Here is an 18153-nt window from a genome sequence, read left to right as displayed (position 1 = left end):
AGAAGGGTGTTGGTTTCTATTTTCTTTTTTCTTTCTCACAACCAAAAATGAAATTAAATTTCTTGAAGTCAAGTCTGTTTTGCCCATTATAGTACTTAGTTACTGATCACCCCTTTCTATCAACCCATTTTTTTTCATCCCATTTTCTCTGCTAGTTTCAATAAGGAGGGAGAAAGTGAGTGTCTGGGTGGGATTTTGAGTGCTAGCTACACAGAAGAGGAAGGAATTGGCAAGTAGACTTTGTGTTGCTATGTGTCTCAGGACACAGCTGCAGTTCCTGTGAGACACAAAACATTTGTGTCAGCAGTGTACACTTAAAAAAAAACATGGTAACTGTTCAAAACTAATTTTTCCCTTCTTATTGATAGTGTTATCACAAAAAATAAAAAAAAAAAAAAAAAAAAAAAAAAAAAAAAAACAACAAAAAAAAACAACAAAAAAAAAACACTGAAATAAAGAATTCTTGAAAAATTAACTCAATTTGAAAAGAGCAACAACACTGACTGTAAGTCAGCAGCTGCATACCAGAGCTGATGTGGGGAATCTGGTGACAGTAGGGCAAGTCAGTGAACATGTTGCAGGATAACTGTACGTGGTCACATGTGCCGACTGTTTAGACTAAAAATGTTATGAGTGTACACAGCAAAATGTAGGAAACTTCCTTAGAGAACAGAGCACAGTGTTAGACTACGGTTGTCAAATTATGATTGCACATAAATTACAGAGGCAACAAGGGAAGGACTACGTCTGCTGAGCTGAGATTAGCAACAAAAAGCTCCTATTAAATGGATGCATGTGATGAGGATTTAATGACTGAATAAGCCATAAAAAGTATAGCTTCAGAGTGATTGTAAGTTTAAGATCAATATAATTCACACCACTAATGCTTGCAAAGCAGTAGTTAGGAACATTTACATTTAAAAATGAAAGTTTAATTTGAGCCTCCATAGAATCCATTGTATTATAAATCAAGTTGAAAGTTACGTGAAAAGAGATAAGAACATACAAATGTTGTATTTATATACCCACATTTTTCTTAGCCTATTGTTTTAGTTTCAGCTGGGACAGAATTGTTTTCTTCAGAGTGTCTGATATGTTTTAGTTCTAGGAGAAAAATATTGTTGATAGCACACCACTGTTTGTAGTTGAAGCTGAGCAGTATTGTATAGAGCCGCCAAAGCCATTCCAGTTTCTCAGTGAAGGAGCTGGGGGGGCACAAAATCAAGATGGATATCATTAACTGGCCAAGGCATATTCCATACCTTATGACATCATAGAGAAGGAGTTTTGGGTGGCGCAGGAGTTCATCTCTCTCTCTCTGTACTGTTGCTTAGTGGGCTGGCTTGGTATTGGTCAGGGGGTGGTGAGCAATTCTTCGCACATCACTTATTTACATGCATGTATTATATATGTATAAATATATATATAAATTATTATCATTATCCTTTTCTCTATCCTGACAATATTAAGAATTAGTTTCATAAATGAAAAAGTATCATCAGAATTGTAAACCGGTACTTGACTCATGAAAACACTGAAGTGTTAACATTTTCTGTACATCAAGACTTTATTATACCTGAAGAAATTTTTTGAATTTTTCTTCTCACTTAACTTCAACCTTTTTCATAATAATTAAATACTAATTAAATATTATTAATTAAATAATTTTTCTTAGTCAAATTATCATAATTACTTAAGTCTTATCCTACATCCTTAAAATTATTGATGAGACAAATAATTTAGTATCACTTACTGTCATCTTTTTCATTTAAAGTGCAAAAATATAAATTAAAAAAAGATAGAAATAACAGCCATGTAGGTACAATCCCTGTAAAACTGAGCAACTTTTAAGCAAAAACAGAACATACCTTTGAAACTGTGGAAAAATAACATCAGTTTTTTAAACTGAGTGACTGCTCAAATACTCTGTCACTCTGTCATTCGATGATATCTTGCTAAACACTGCATAAATGCTTTCAAAATAACTACTGAAGAATTTGTTCATTTAAGAAAAGTTAAGAATTGCATTAAACTCTAGCTTACTATTGAATACTATTGGTTAAAATTTATTCTGCAGATTTTTTGTAGTTTTGGGGAATTGTGTTTTGTAGAAGCACTATGAAAGCTTCAGCTCATTATATCTTTCACAGTAGATGTCGTGATGGAACTTTCTACCAATATCTCCCACAAATATTATCAGCATTCAATTAAATGACAGTTTTTATGGATTCTGCCTAGTTAAATATAGTAGTCTAAGTCTGGCCTTATATCTGTGCCTACTGAGAAACCTCTATAGGCCAAATATTTTGAATAACGACAAAGGTGCTCTGCCATTTTTGCTCTGAGTTCTTTTTTTCTCATCTCTGGCTGGAATGAAAATGTGGAGATTTAGAATTCAAACATATTGTTAACATCCTGAGATTTAGCCATTAGTATTTTCCTGCTATGTAATGTGAAACAGTGGTAGGCATTCAAAACATTCTTTTATTGTGTGATTTAAGAAGATTTCAAAACAGAAAGCAGAGAATAATGTAAGGACAAATATAGTCTTGATAAGAAAAAATATATGTATATTTATCCTTGAAGTCAAAACTTTGCTAATTGTTTATTTGAGTACGGAGGATTGTTAAAACACATTTCAAGCAGTACCAATTCTCCACTTCTTTTGTCTAAACAATTTATTTCTAAATATGTTTAGGGCTGCTCCAAAAGTAGTGCCTCCTATCAACACAATATTAAGCTGAAGGCTTGAACTTCCAGAGTCAGTCCAGAGAAGAAAACAGTCTTTCTCTTACAGCATGATAATGCCAGGCCCCATACTGCTTTGAAGGTAATGCAGCACATTTCCAGTCTTGGCTGGACTGTCATATCACACCCACCATACTGTTCATATTTAGCATCTTCTGACTTCCATCTGAAACAGTGGTCACCCGCACTGGTGCAGATTTTTACAAGTACAGCATGCACATTCTTGTTCATTGCTGTTGCAAATGCATTTCTAGTGACAGTGACAATGTTTAAAAACAGGATTTTGTAGATGAAAATTTTCTCTATCAAAAATTGCCATTGTACACTTTATATCAGTAGTAATTTTCAGGGAAATAAAGAGAAGGCATTACTTTTGGAGCAACCTGCATATAATGCTAATTTTAGATGCTGGCCAAGTATCATGCATTGTAAAATTAAATCTTAATTTAAAAACTTTAATTAATTTAATTTAAAAAAAATAAAAATTAAACAGTTATACAAACTTTCTTTTTGCTTTGGGAAGCGCCAACTTTTTTTTCTTTTGTAATTTGTAATGCCTAATATACTTCACATTCATTTGCAGTTTGTGAGCCCTGGAATGAACTCAGATTCTCATTATTCCTTAAGCTTTTTTTTCTTTTTTCTTTTTTTTTTTTCTTTGATTAATTATGCCTAAATAATAACGCTTTTCCACAAAGCAGTTTAAAATGATGTGGGCAGTTTTAAAGGAAAGCAAATAAGTACCCGAAGAGCTATTCAAACCAGGTAGGTATTAATTTTTGCTAAGAATCTAAGAAAAATAAAGAGAAATTTCCCTCATAGTTTCACTGCAAACTTGCTAAATCATACATGATATTACTTTACCTAAGACATATGCCTGACCTTTCCCTTTTCATCTTCGAGCACGAGAACTTGTCGTTAAACAAAAAGAGAGAGAAGGAGGAAAAAAAATGCACATACAGATAAGTCTCTACAGATGAGACTATTAAGAAATACACATTCACAGTTTCACTGTTCTCCCAGAAAGGCTGTTGCTTTGATGTCAGAGCACACACTGTGATGGAGGTCTTCTTTGAAATGCTTAAGGTGATGTGGTTTCGTACAGCTTTTTAACAAGATCTTATAAGAAAATGTGAGGTGCTAAAAGATGATGTTAGAGATAATGCAGTAGGTGACCAGCTGGATTGTGCTGCCAGGCCCTTACACTAAAAAGAAACCAGCCACAGAAGACAAAAAGGGCCAAACCACTTCTTTTGGCAGCAATATCAGCTTTCACTGGCCTTTAGTGTTAGAAGGTTAAGTTTCTCTGTGCTGTTCAAAAAAGGAAGTGTGATGCTAGCTGACTTCTGACAACTGACTACCAAAATACTATATGATAGTAAGAGGATGTTAAACTATATTGCTTAATAATTAAGTTGGAGATCAAAGACTATCTTCAAGGTTAAACAGAACAAGAGTCTCATTGTGCATTTCACAGGAGTACTTACATGCTTAAAATTAAGCATGCAATCTGTTGAATCAGGGCCTTATTAAAGGTTTTAAATTCATAGAAAAGCAAATAGTAAAGTTGGCATTTATTAGCAAGACTGATTTATATGTGTGGTAATTAAATTAATTTAAAGTCCAAACTTTAACTGAGATACCTAAATTAAGGGTATATACTGTTTCAGTTTTCTAAATGTTCTTTTATTTGATATATTGGTAAAATATGTTGTTATTGTTGTAATATCTATGTTTGCTAATTGTTGCTTTTTGATAATATACTGTAATATTCTGTTGCTATGCATACTTTTTATTCTCTCACAGTAAGCTGTAATTTTTCAGGTGTTATCTTTGCAAACCTTAATACAATGAATTTTTTTTAATTACCCTAATAATAAGGATTATTTAAAAACAAAGCATTTTCAAGTATTTTGAAATCATGTACTGATTACTTAATAGCATATCAAAAGCAAAGTGCTGCAGAGTACTTATAGATATATCACAGTTACACATGCAAAATCATCAACTAAATGCTATTGCTCATCTAACTATTTAATTATGGTGAACAAATACTGAACTTGAATACTTAAAAGATGATAATGTCTCTCACACAATCTATTTACTTGTCTCGTTTGCAGTCTATGTTCAAGTAACTCATCTTTATTCATCTGTACTATTAATTAAAATGGTGCACAGTGCAGAGTTCCCATGTTCCAAGCACTTAGCAGATTTTAGAAAAGAATCTGAAAGGCTTTTTTTAAAGAAATGTTCATTTTTAAAATTAGATTCCTCCAATCCTTCAACAACTCTAATAGAGAAATATTTCATCTTTTCTGATATCTGCATTGCATTTACAGTGTTATATTAGTTTAGGAGGGAAAAGATAATTTACTTACATTTTTTTGTGTGTTTAAATGGTAAAAGGCATTCTGTCTTGCTTATGATTTTTATAGTTACTACTTTTGTATACAAAAGTGGTTTTGACTGTGGTTACCCACACAGTCTCCTTGGATGCAGGGAAACAATGGTATGAAACCTTACTGAACTTTAAGCAGCTACATCTTTCATCTTCAAGATCCCTAGTATTACCAGACAGATTCCACTCTGCCTTCTTCTTATTTATTTACTGTAAAAATGGATATTGAGAAACAGGAGTGGGTTCAGAGAATGAGTAATTTAAGGAGCTCAATAAATTCATCTTTGCAAAAGAAACTGAAGTGGCGAAAGAACTTGGAACAAGTTGAACGAGAATATTTCAAACTACAGAAGGAAAACACAGTGCAGTGCCTTGAACTGGGAGAAGACCTCAAAGAAAGGCACACTGATTTTTATAAATTATTTTAAAGGTAAATTAATCATTGATGCTTGTTGAGAGATAGGGTAACTTGTCTGAATCATTAACTTGTGACTAGAAATCTTTATGGTCTCAGGAAGAAATTCTGTGCCTCCTGAATTTACTGAAAATGTTGATATTAACTTACGAGGTTAGTACTTATCATGTTGAGCTCATTTAAGGCACACACCAGCTCTGAGATGATCCAATGAGGAAAAAGGCTTGTGCAGGACAGCAAATGGCAGGACACTAATAGTCCATGCCAGCCTGAGCACTGCTATTGTAAGGATAAAGGCTATACCCATCAGCATCTTTGCTTTATTGTTTCCCCATTCCCAAACTCACTTAATTCCTGAGTGGAATAATCTCATGTCTTGACAGGACCTGATTTCTCTAATTCATTAGAAGGTTGACTGAAGATTTCTGCTAACCATTCCAATTTAATTTATCTCATGTTAAAGACTTTATTAGAAGAACTTCCCCCACACCTTGTTGACATCACCATTAATCTTTTCATTCTTCACTAAAAAGTACCAATAAACTCATGAGAGTATCCTTCATTCTTTGGCCCCCAGTACCTGCACAACCAATCACATTCTTATTTGCAATTTTTATAACACATTAGAAAACAGACTTTTTCTTTTTGAGTCCTGTCTGAGTTGAAATAATCTTTGAGTTGATAATAATGATTTTGGTAAGAAGGAAAAAAAAAAAAAAAAAAAAAAAAGCTAAAGAGAAAAAAAAAATCATTCAATTTAGGATTCACATAAAATGTAATTTGTTAGAGGAGAGAAAAAAAAAAGATTAAAAAAAAAAAGTAATGAACTCTAATGTCTAATCCAACATCTGTGAGAGTTTTATTTGATGAAATGCTGAGTAAAAAAAAAAAAAAAAAAAATTGTATGGAGAAGGAAAATTTGTAAGCGAGAATCCAGAACATATAAAAAGTTTGCAAAAACTCAAAGTTCTTTTAAGCGATGTGCTCCTTCTTTTTAGCATCATCTTCCCCTGTGTAATAATAACATGATAAAGACATAATATCAGTTTTCAGAGTATCAGTTTTCTGTTTAAATGCACAATGTATACAATAATAAATAATAAATAAATGTATAGCAAAGAATTTTAATAAACTTAAATACAATGAGACTGAAGATTCCCACAGCACTAATGTATCGAAAGTGTCTTGTCTGCATTCTTGACTGTACATTTGCCTACATTCATGAGTGGCAGCAGCTTTCATCTAGCAAAGCCTGGTTATACCGCTTGTTCCCTGAGACACACTGTTCCACAAAATAGGCTAAGGCTGGAAAACATTAAATACTTCTTATCACAACTGTGTGAGACAAATGAACTGCATACCTTAATGAGATTGTAATTTCAAAATCTGTTAAGCCTAAAGAAAGAAAAAAACAATATTCATTACCATGCAGTGCATGTTATTCAACACTGGAAAGCACTGGACTCCTTTAAGAAGCAAATCCAAGGTTCAGATGAGTTATGAATCACAGCGTGTTTAATTTGAGCATGAAGGTGTTGTGGAAATTTATGAATTTATGAAATTCAACTTTTGCTTTTTTCGTTTTATATTTTTTTAGATGGAAGAATGCTGGGGATTTTAGTGTATTCAAATCTCTATGTACAACCCTCAACACACTGATAATATTAAATGTTCTGCTAATTACAACTCACACTATAGGCCCTGCTGTCAGCTACTTGAAGTCTCAGTATTCATGGAGGCTATAGTGAAATGACCCTTTATATTCAAGATGTTTCTTATGTAAATGAAGACAGCACAAGCAAATCACCTGTCATTGATGCCTGCATTAAATCCAACTAGGTCGTCTAATTACTGAAGTATTTTTGCCAGTTAATGTGAGAGCATATTATAATCACTGCATTGACAACATTCCCTATTTATTAATTTAAAAAAAAAAAAAAAAAAAAGGCTCAGAATATTGGGAATTCCCTAGGTTTATCCAGAAACTTCTTGAGACTTCATAAAGTCAGTTGATTATGCTGACAGTCACTATGTAAATAATTGATTGCTCTATGTGTTGTTTCCTTGACAAGTTTAATAAAAATTTACTATTCCACAATCTCTAGTCTTCCTTTGTAATATGACATGACATTTTCCTAAGAATAAATCTTAAAGATGGAAAACTATTCTCTGAAAAGCACAGATGGAATGGTCACGGTTGGGTGAAACAACAAAGAAAACCAACACCAGATTAAGTGTCCAGAAGTATTTGTATAATTCACAAGCTTTGCATAGTTTCAGGAGTGGAAGTAATTCACACTCAGAATGAAGTGCCAGAGAAACAATTTCTTCATTGTCTGATATATTGAACTTAAGATTGGATATCCCCTTAGAACATGCACTACACTTCAAAACACTTCTTCAACCTGCAGAGAATATTGGAGAAAAAAATGTTCAGCTGGTGTTGCATAGCCCATAATGTCTGTAACAACTTCTCTGGTCTTAAAATCTATTGCTTATGTATAACAGTTTCTCAAGTGAAAGTAATCTTTGTGTGCCCTTCTTTAAATATTGGCTCATGAAATAGTCATGTTCATTTCCAAGAGGAAAATCTATCAAGAAGAGTTGAACTACAGTAACATCATGTTCTCAGAGCCGGACTTTGTAAACGATCTTCCAGTAGCCCATTGCACAAAGGGATTATGAAAACACACTGGCAGAAAAGCCTGACCCCTCCAGTATTTCCATTTCTCTTCTGGACAAGACCCTTGTCCTCAGAATGCACTAAAAGGACTGGTATCATTTTCCATGCCATCCTCATTATGCCCAGAAATCACATAAGAAAAATACACAAGACAGAGAAGAGTTAATTTCTGCAGCAACTACAATATGAATTGCACTAAATGGACCACTCAACAAATCATCCTCTGTGAAAACTGATAGAAAGAAAAAAAGTCTTGGTTAAAATAACAGAAATCTATTCAGTCAAAGCTTAACTGATGAAGATGAAGTGGCACTATCACAGCAAATTATCAATAACTGTTGTTATAATTGGAAAAATTTGTGTAGAAGTCATAGCAATTGCACCTGCTCCTAGCAGCTTTCATTTTCTTGAAATGTTTTTCATAGCTGACATTATTAATTATGCAATTTCCAGTAGTGCACCTGGAAGCCCCAATGTTTATCATTTTGCCAGATATTACAAGAACTCAGGGAATAATGATTGTCTTCAATATTCAGACCGTTGCAAGTAATCATTTATCAGTAATCCTAAATACTAATTCCAAAATACATACATGTCACATTTCATCTGTGGAATATCACATCTGCCCATAAACACTGATAAATGTCATCAATATTATGTACAACCCATTAATTATTTTCTTAGCATTCCCTTTCCAACATGTATGAGAAATACCAAAATTCATAAAAATGGAAAAAAAAATAAAAATAAAAAGAAAAATCCTGAAAGACATTGTGGAAAATTTCTAGTGTACTTTTGGAGTCCTCCCTCATCCCACTCATAATTATACAAGAAGTCTGGCTTTAAATTGAACCAGGTGACCTCCAGAGCTCCCTTCCAATCTCAGAAATTCTGTGATGAGCACATAATAAGCATGAAAGACATTTGTTGAATGTAATTGTCTACTTTGAATACTGTTAATAGCATTTCATCTCAAAATAATTAAAAAGAAAAATGTGATGCTATACACTTGATAATCTTACACAAAGAGGTTTTTTTGTTTGTTTTGAGAAGAAAAACTATCCCCAGTCACTATCCTCACTGGCAACATCTGTATCTATTGATGCAGGTGTAATAGCTATTAAGTATGTCCCCAGATGACAGCCTCATCATCACTATGGGAAAAGCCTTCAATATCATTATCTATATTTTTTAATCTTTGTTGCATCGTTCATAATCAAGGTAGTAGGTCAGAAAATTTCTAGAAAGCTCTTCAGACTTCTACAGATCAAGTTAATTCTTCTTTAGAAGTGTTCCAAAAATGCTTTCTGATTTCACTAATCTTTCTTCTAATCTCTAAATGCTGATTGATCATCAGAACAGGGAAAAAATATTATGAGCAATACATATTTGAGCAATCTTAACCATCTTTCTACTTTAAAATGTCTGTAGCCTAAATTCTGACCATTTATTTAAATAACATCTGATTAATGAGAAATTTGATATATTAAAAATTAAAAAAGATTTTCTCTTCTTGTGATTGTCAACTGTACCTTGCAGAAAGTGTACAGAAATAAAAATTTAGCAGAGTCAAAACAAAAGTGGCAAACAGACAAACAGCAGTTTCTTGCACTATTTGCCCAGATACATTAATAATTGTTATTGCTGCCAGATGGGTAATACACCTATATTTCACACCAGTCTGCTCTCTTATTAACAGAGATGCTTCTTTGAAATACATGTAAAATTGTAAAATTTTGTGGAGTATTTTTCTGCAGAATTCACTTTTAGTTTTTAAATGGGATTTTTTATTTTTTTTTTTTTTGGCCCGAGTCAAGTTAGTAATTTATTAATAATAACATGAAAGAAAAAAAAGCCTTGTTTTAGTAACCAAAAGGATGATATTCAAAGCCAAATGGAAGGAAGTTGATAACTGAGACCTAGAAGCAACTAAAAAAATGAAAAATAGTATAAGAATAAATAAAATAAAAGCTAGTTCTATACCAATCTGCAGCATACTAATAAGCATTGGATAAGGAAATGGCTGATGAAAGACTCAACAAGGACCAGCAGCGTGTGCTAGCAGCCCAGAAGGCCAATGCAGCCTGGTCTATTGGGAGGGGGGCTGTAACTAGATGATCTTAAAGGTCTCTTCCAACCAAGACTATTCTATGATTCTATCATCATAAATTACTCAAGTACATTTCTAGGTCTCTTAAAAACTATTTGGGATTGTCAGTGTCTCAGTAGCAATTTTTCAGTCCGGCGAACTGGAGACTGGCAAATATGACACCTATCTTCAAAAAGGGCTGGAAAGATGAGCTACAGACCTATCAGTCTCATCTCAGTGCTGGGGAAGGTTATGAAACAGATTATCTTGGGAGTCATCAGTTAAAGGTCAACCAGGGGATCAGGTCCAATCAGCATGAATTTATGAATGGTAGATCCTGTCTTACAAACCTGATTTCATTCTCTGACAAGGTGATCCACTTAGTGTATGAAGATAAGGCTGTTGATGCAGTCAACCTGGACTTCATTAAAGCCTTTGACACTCTCCCCCACAACATTCTCATGCAAAATCTGGCTGCCTATGGTTTGGATGGGTGTATGCTCCACGGAGTGAAACACTGGCTGGATAGCTGGGCCCAAAGAGTTATGGTCAGTGAAGTCCAGATGGCAGCTAGTCATGAGCGATGTCCCCCAGGGCTCAGTACTGGGACCACTTCTATTTAGCATCTTTATAACAATCTTGATGAGGGGACTGAATGCACTGTCAGTAAGTTTGCAGATGACACCACGTTGGGAGGGATTGATCACCTACCTGAAGGGAGAAGGGCACTACAGAGGAATCTGGATAAACTGGATAGGTGGGCCAAGGTTAATTGCATGTGTTTCAATGGGACCAAATGTCGGGTCCTGCATTTTGTCACAACAACCCCTGGCAAGCCTACAGGCTTGGGGAGCAGTGTCTGGAAAGCTGCCTGATGGAAAGAGACCTTGGTGTACTGATGAACAGTCAGAGCAGGACTAGGGAAGTCATCCTGCCCCTGTACTCGGTATTGGTGATGCCTCACCTCAAGAACTGTGTTCAGTTTTGGGCACCTCAGTACAAACAGGATATTGAGGTGCTGGAGCAGGTCCAAAGAATGGCAACAAGCCTTGTGAAGGGCTTGAAGTTGCTTTGAGGAGCAACTAAAGGAAATGGGGCTGTTCAGTCTGGGGAAGGGGCTGAGGGGAGACCTTATTGCTCTCTTCAAATACCTGAAAGGTTCTTGTAGTGAGAGTGGGATTAGTCTCTTCTCACTGGTGACAGGTGACAGGATGAGGGGAAATGGCCTTAAGTTATCTGTGTTAAGTTTAGGTTGGTTATCAGGAAGAACAACTTTGCAGAAAAGGTTGTTAAGCACTGGAATGGGCTTCCCAGGGAGGTGGTTGAGTCACCATCCCTGGATGTGTTTAAAAACTGTTTGGATGTGGTGCTCAGGGACATGATTTAGCAGAGGGTTGTTAGAGTTAGGGTAGTATGGTTAGGTAGTGGTTAGACTTGCTGGTCTTTAAGGTCTTTTCCAACCTGAGCAATTCTGTGATTCTATCACTCTACAATTTTTAATTGAATCATCGAAAAATGTAATTGATTCATAATTAAATATCATCTGAGTGCTAAAAATAAACATAAAAATTGAAAGATTTTTGAAGAAATCAAAGAGAACTAAGTACCTTATTTGGAAAAAATATTCTCAATCATGGGCCATTAATTACAGCACTTCAACACTTTTAAAGGATTTTTGAGATTTATGATTGTACTTATCTCAAACTACCATCTAAGGAGGCTTAAGAAATGCAAGGATTTTCACACTCAACTGCACATCCAGTTTCCTGAATGAGACTTCAGTGTCTCATTCACCCACCAACATGTGAAACAAAACTGTAGGCAGCTGTAGTGTGTGATGGGAGATGTTCTCTCCCACTGGAAAGATTAGTGCTACTTTGCCTATCATGTAGTCTATAGCCACCTTATATTTCCTCACTTTTATGGAAAATCCATTTTATAACTATGTCAGGTAGGAAAGGACTTTTTCTCAGATTTACTCTGCCTTCTAAAATAGAGAAGAAGGGTAAGAAAGAAAAATTTTCATAGAAACTGTAACTGAATTTGTTAATTGTACATGAAATAATGTATGTTAATGTACCTGAACACCTTAGTGCTACAAATAGTGTGACAGGAAATTATGTACAGCAAAGAGAAGATTTCACACAGTACATCTGTATCTGCACCACCAGATATGCACCATCACTAGAGACAACTTGCAAATGACTTACTACCACTGAGCTAAATTTCCCTTCACTCCCACTTTTGTTCTTTGTCCCTCTTAGAACTACATTTCACTGCAGTACATTCTACGCAATGATGGATTACCAGATTCTGAGCTTGTATTTATCATTTCAAGATGATTTTAAACAATAACTGAATGACATAAAAATGTCTGCTTGAATTTCTTTGCTAGAGGAGGATACGATTTTATCCTTCCAAATGTGTATATATAAAAAGAAGTTTAAAGATATGTTTTTAGGGCTACTCTATCGTCATTTGTTGCCAGTGTTTCAACAGAATGTGCTGTTACTGGCCAGTATTTTTCATACACCAAAGACAGTTAACATCAAGAACAGGACAAACAACAGAAGCTGTGTACAAAATGTTCAGTTACATAAAGAAAGCAACCAAAAAATATATATATATCTGTGTTACTAAAGGGTAATTTATGGAAAAAATATCGATAAATGTCTAGTTCCTTTTAATTCCTTGAGAATCTCCTATCTAATCTCAAGACGATTTCTAGCAAAGAGAAAAGGCAGGCAGTTGATTGCTTTCGTCATGTAAATGACATGCTGAACTCAGCTATGAATTACGCAGGACTAAATGCTAAGAAATATACTGTTGTTTGCAATACCACACTATTAAGAAGATGGGTTAAATTGAGTCTTTTTTTCTTCAGCTTCTAAAGTTCACAATCTATTTTCTTCCCATTGTCCTTGAAGCTTTTAAGAATGCAACACTATTGTATTTCTGTCCCGAAGAGAGAGGGCAGTCTCCTGACCATAAACGCTGTGAAAAATTCCAAATCGTGGTCTGGGGAAAGTAAGGATCCAGCTGACACTTGCATCATTGTGGTTCATGCAGAGTGGGACAGAATATTCAGTGTATCTGTGGTTGTTTCCCATCTAAACATCAAGAAACACTTTTCTACTTCGAAGGTGACCAAGCACAGGCACAAGTTGCCTGGAGAGGTTGTAAAGTCTCCTTCTTGGAGAATTTCAATCACTTGCCTGGACATAGACCTAGGCACCCTGCTCTGGGTGTCCCTGTTTTGGCAAGGCATGGATAGATGAACCCAGATGTCCCTTCCCATCCTCGGTTTCTGTACTTCTGTGATACTTGTATTCAACTGATATAGACTTTCACAAGGAATGGGTGCGGTCAGCCTTGTATCTGCCAAATCTGCCATTCCTCTACCCATAAATGAAAAAAACTGTCAGTAATATGTTCTAGCTGTCACTTCCTATATGACTTTTATATGTTCACCTTTTGTATTGAATATATCATTTAAAATATGTAAACATGCCATGAATATTTCACAGCACAAACATAATCAGATTCCCACTTTAGCACTGTAGTACACTGTATCAGAGCCCCTGAGCATTTTCCTGATTTCTGGCCTGCTAAGGACAGACACCTTCTACCTGAGTTAGAGGCTGCTCTGTCCCTCCTTCCTAAATCTTGCCTCATAGGAGCACATTACAAGTAACTGCTGTGACCTCAAATATGTATATGATGTTATATCAATGTTACAGCCTTTTTATGTCTTCAAACTGCCCAAGAAAATATTTACTACCATGGATACATTTCATAATAGGCTACAGTGTTTAAAGGCCTGTGACAGCCATTTCCTTGTAGTATCAAAATCCTACTAGTCAATTATTATTCTGACCTCTGATATATCACCAGAAATACAATCTGAGAGTGCTTCTATAAAGTGGAGTTTAAGAATAATACCATGCACATGAAATCTGATTTTATTTTTACACACATCTAAATTCTGCTACACAAAAACCTTGCAGTTAACTATTATCATGATACCTGTTAGCTATCTTTTTCCTTTTATTGATGTGTACTAAGCACTTCTCAATGATGTTTCATGGTTTGCAGAACATATCTGAACTTAGCTGAAAAATAATTTCAAAAGTAGACTTCCGCTGGGAATGTCAATGAGGTAAGGACATTTTTTGACATATTATCTGCATTACTGAGCTTTATTTGATTTGCAAGATTAAAAGAGATTGAGTTGAAAGAAGCAGTGAGCTGCACCTTAATGGAACAATAACCTGACATCAAAGATGTGTGTGATTTGAAAGACTGAGTGGCAGCTGCTGCAAGGAGATTATAAAATCAGAATCCAGGCTTCTGTAGTGTTTTGGTGTGGAACACAAACCTGCAGTTCAGATCAGAAATAATTTTAACGTGGTAATTTAAGTTGACTACTTTTTCTCTAATTAGATAATAGTCAACAGCTTACATTACTCTCTAAAATACCCAGAGAGAATTAGGTTACTTTTTTACAGTGACAGTTATATTTTGAGTCAAATTTAAATTCACAGTCTGCATCATCTAGGGGATGATTCAATGGGGTGAGGTTAAAAAAAAAAACAGAAAACTAGAAATGTAATTTCATACCCTAGAAAAGGAAAGCAGGAAAAAAAAAAAAAAAAGAAAGAAAGAAAGAAAGAAAGAAAGAAAGAAAGAAAGAAAGAAAGAAAGAAAGAAAGAAAGAAAGAAAGAAAGAAAGAAAGAAAAAAGAAAAAGAAAAAGAAAAAAGAAAAAGAAAAAGAAAAAGAAAAAGAAAAAGAAAAAGAAAAAGAAAAAGAAAAAGAAAAAGAAAGAAAGAAAGAAAAAGAAAGAAAAAGAAAGAAAAATCACTGCAGTCAATTCCAATTCCTATGCAGAATTTGAACTTACAACTCTCTGGCCTCTGGTTACTCTAATTCCTGGGTAATGTATCAGCTGGGAGGTATTTTTTCAGGTAAATATATTCTTCTTCCCTGTTGTGTCATGTCATGTCATGTCATTTATTTATTTATTTATTTATTTATAGGTGCCTAATCCAATTTCAGTGCTCAGCCATTCTTCTTGCTGATTATGAGATGTACTCCACAGTGTTTTCATGACTGGGATAAGGCCATGCCTTAGCACTTCAGCTTTTTCCAGTAACCAGTTAACACTTGCTAGCAACTGCCAGTTCCATTCTTAGACACCTAACTCCCTTTATATGTTGTACGGAGAGTCCTGGCATTTAACTTGGTCTTATAAATTCAGCAGCATGGCAAGATGCCTAGAAAGAATGAAATGTTCCGTCTTGCAAATTCTGAGCTCAGTCTTTTAACTTAGTGATAATGTAAGAGATATTCTGATGTTTGTATAAAAGACCTATGAAAGTTGTAAAAGCATTCTGAAGGGCAAATCAGGATTCTTTCACATTTGAGTTGTGTTGTTTTTTGGCAAGATAAGAAGATTGAACAATGGGACTTGGCTACAGACACTCACCTTCACCTTCTCTGGCTCACTGCTTATCCAGAGGGCTATTTCCTTTTATAAATATGTCATTTTGTGTTAAGAAAAAGATACATAATACAGAAGAAAAGAAATAACCATATACATGCCAGCATGAAGAATTGGTGCTTCACTGTTCACAGAGAAGAACTGATGGAAGATATGGAGGTTCGGAGCTGTCTTGGACAGAGTGAACTCAAAATGGTAGAGTTCTCTATTCTTGGTGAAATCTGGAGAAGGATCATCAAAACTGCTACCTTGGCCTTCTTTAAAGTGGACTCCTAGTTGTTCAGAACTAAAGAGTAAAGGGGTCCAGGAAGGCTGGACACTTCTCAAGAAGGAAGTCTTAAAGGTGCAGGAGCAGTCTGTACCCCTGTGCTGTAAGATGAGCCGGCAGGGAAGAAGACCAGCATGGATGAGCAGGGAACATTTTCTGAGGCTCCAAGTGAAAAAGAAAGTCTACCTGCTGTAGAAGAAGGGATAGATAACTTGGGGCAAGTACAAAGATGTTGCTAGGATATAAAGGGAAAAATTAGAAAGCCATAAGCCCAGCTTGAACTCAAGCTAGCCAATGTGATAAAAGAGAACAAAAAGATTTTACAAAAATATTAACTCTAAAAGGAGAGTTAAGGAGAATCTCCATCCCTTACTGGATGCATCAGGGAAAATGACCACTGAGGATAAGGAAAATGTTGAAGTTATCAATGCCAAAAGAGTGGTCCAGGTGCTGGAATGGGCTGCCCAGGGAGGTGGTTGAGTCACCATCCCTGGAAGTGTTCAAGAAACATTTAGATGTTGTACTAAGGGGCATGGTTTAGTGGGGAAATATTGGTGGCAAGTGGCAGTTAAATAATCTTGGAAGTCTTTTCCAACCTTGGTGATTCTAGGATTCAGTGATTTTTACACTTCAGTTGGAGTATTGGGTGATCCCAAGGATGTTATCTATCAGGTACAGGACAATGAAAGTTGCTATTTGTGCCTGTAAAAGTTATTTGCATTCTCCTTCTCTCCCAGTCTTAAGCTTAATTGCAACAAGATATTTCAATAGTTTTGGAACTATCAAAGGAGTAAAACCAAAATACTTATAAATTGCATTCTCAGGAGAATATGCATCTTTAACATGTATGCATCTTCTGTGCCGTTAAAAATACATCTTTCCTTAGCCATAACTGGTTTTAAAAAATGGAGCTAGATTTAACACAATCAGGCCAGAGGGCAACAAGGTAAAAAACTTGAAAGCTGCTGAAATGCTGTTTTTAATACAAAAACCTTTGTACTATATTTTCATTTTATTTATTATTACAGTTCAAAAATGTTTTATGATATCCGTGTAGTGAACTGACTCTGGCTGTGAAGACAAATTATTTCTAAATATGAAACTTTTTTGTCTTCTTCCACATTGCTGTTGCACATATAGATCTGCATGGTCAAACAGATGTGACAAGGGACACATCATAATACAGATGCCAGACAGAACTGGATATAGGCATCTTCCCATTATAACTTCTTTATACATACCACGGGGGTTATTGAAGATTCTAATAGCACTGAATATATATGTATATACATATTTTATAAAAAACAATTCTAAACATAAGTTTTTTTGCAACAGCTAATTTATCATCAGTAACAATGACAAAAAAAAAAAAAAAAAAAAAAGTGACTCATAGACTCATAAGCAAAAATAAAACAAGTCCTTGAAAATATTAAAAGCCCAGCAGATAAATGGTAAAGGTAATATAACAGAAAAAGGTAAATGTGGATTTTAGGGAAGAAAAATAAATTTTCACTTAACTTCTATGCAGTTTTTTTCCCCGTGGTCAAAGAATAATCCTGTGTAAAAGTATCTCACACAGGAAAACATCCTGTATATGAGATGGTGATATCTTGCTGATCTAAGTAGGATAAATCATTACAAAGGTTTGTTTATGTATGTTTAACTTTCTTTTTTTTTTTTTTTTTTTTTAAATACTACATGATCAAATAATTAAAAACTGACAAAAGTAGAGTAGTCCACTATGGGAAATACAATAGTCATGCAATGCTTAGAATGAACTGTGGTGTAAAAAAAAAAACAAACAAAACAAAACAAAACAAAAGAATAAACTTGATCAAATCATTGCATTTTTAGAGAACTTAACATTCTAGAACTGTTCACACCATGAACAGTGTTGTTGTTTCCTGCAATCAAGCTCATATTTCATATGAAAATTCAGATAATTAATCCTTAATAATGCAATAATAATGCAATTAAAACATATGAGTAAGTTAGAAGCAAAATAGAAACAAAAAAGGAGCTTTGCAGGCTGCAATTACTGCATGTGTAA

Source organism: Coturnix japonica, chromosome 3 (genome assembly GCF_001577835.2).
Source record: "Coturnix japonica isolate 7356 chromosome 3, Coturnix japonica 2.1, whole genome shotgun sequence".
In the NCBI taxonomy this organism is placed as follows: Eukaryota; Metazoa; Chordata; class Aves; order Galliformes; family Phasianidae; genus Coturnix; species Coturnix japonica.
Note: the sequence above shows the minus strand (reverse complement) of the source record.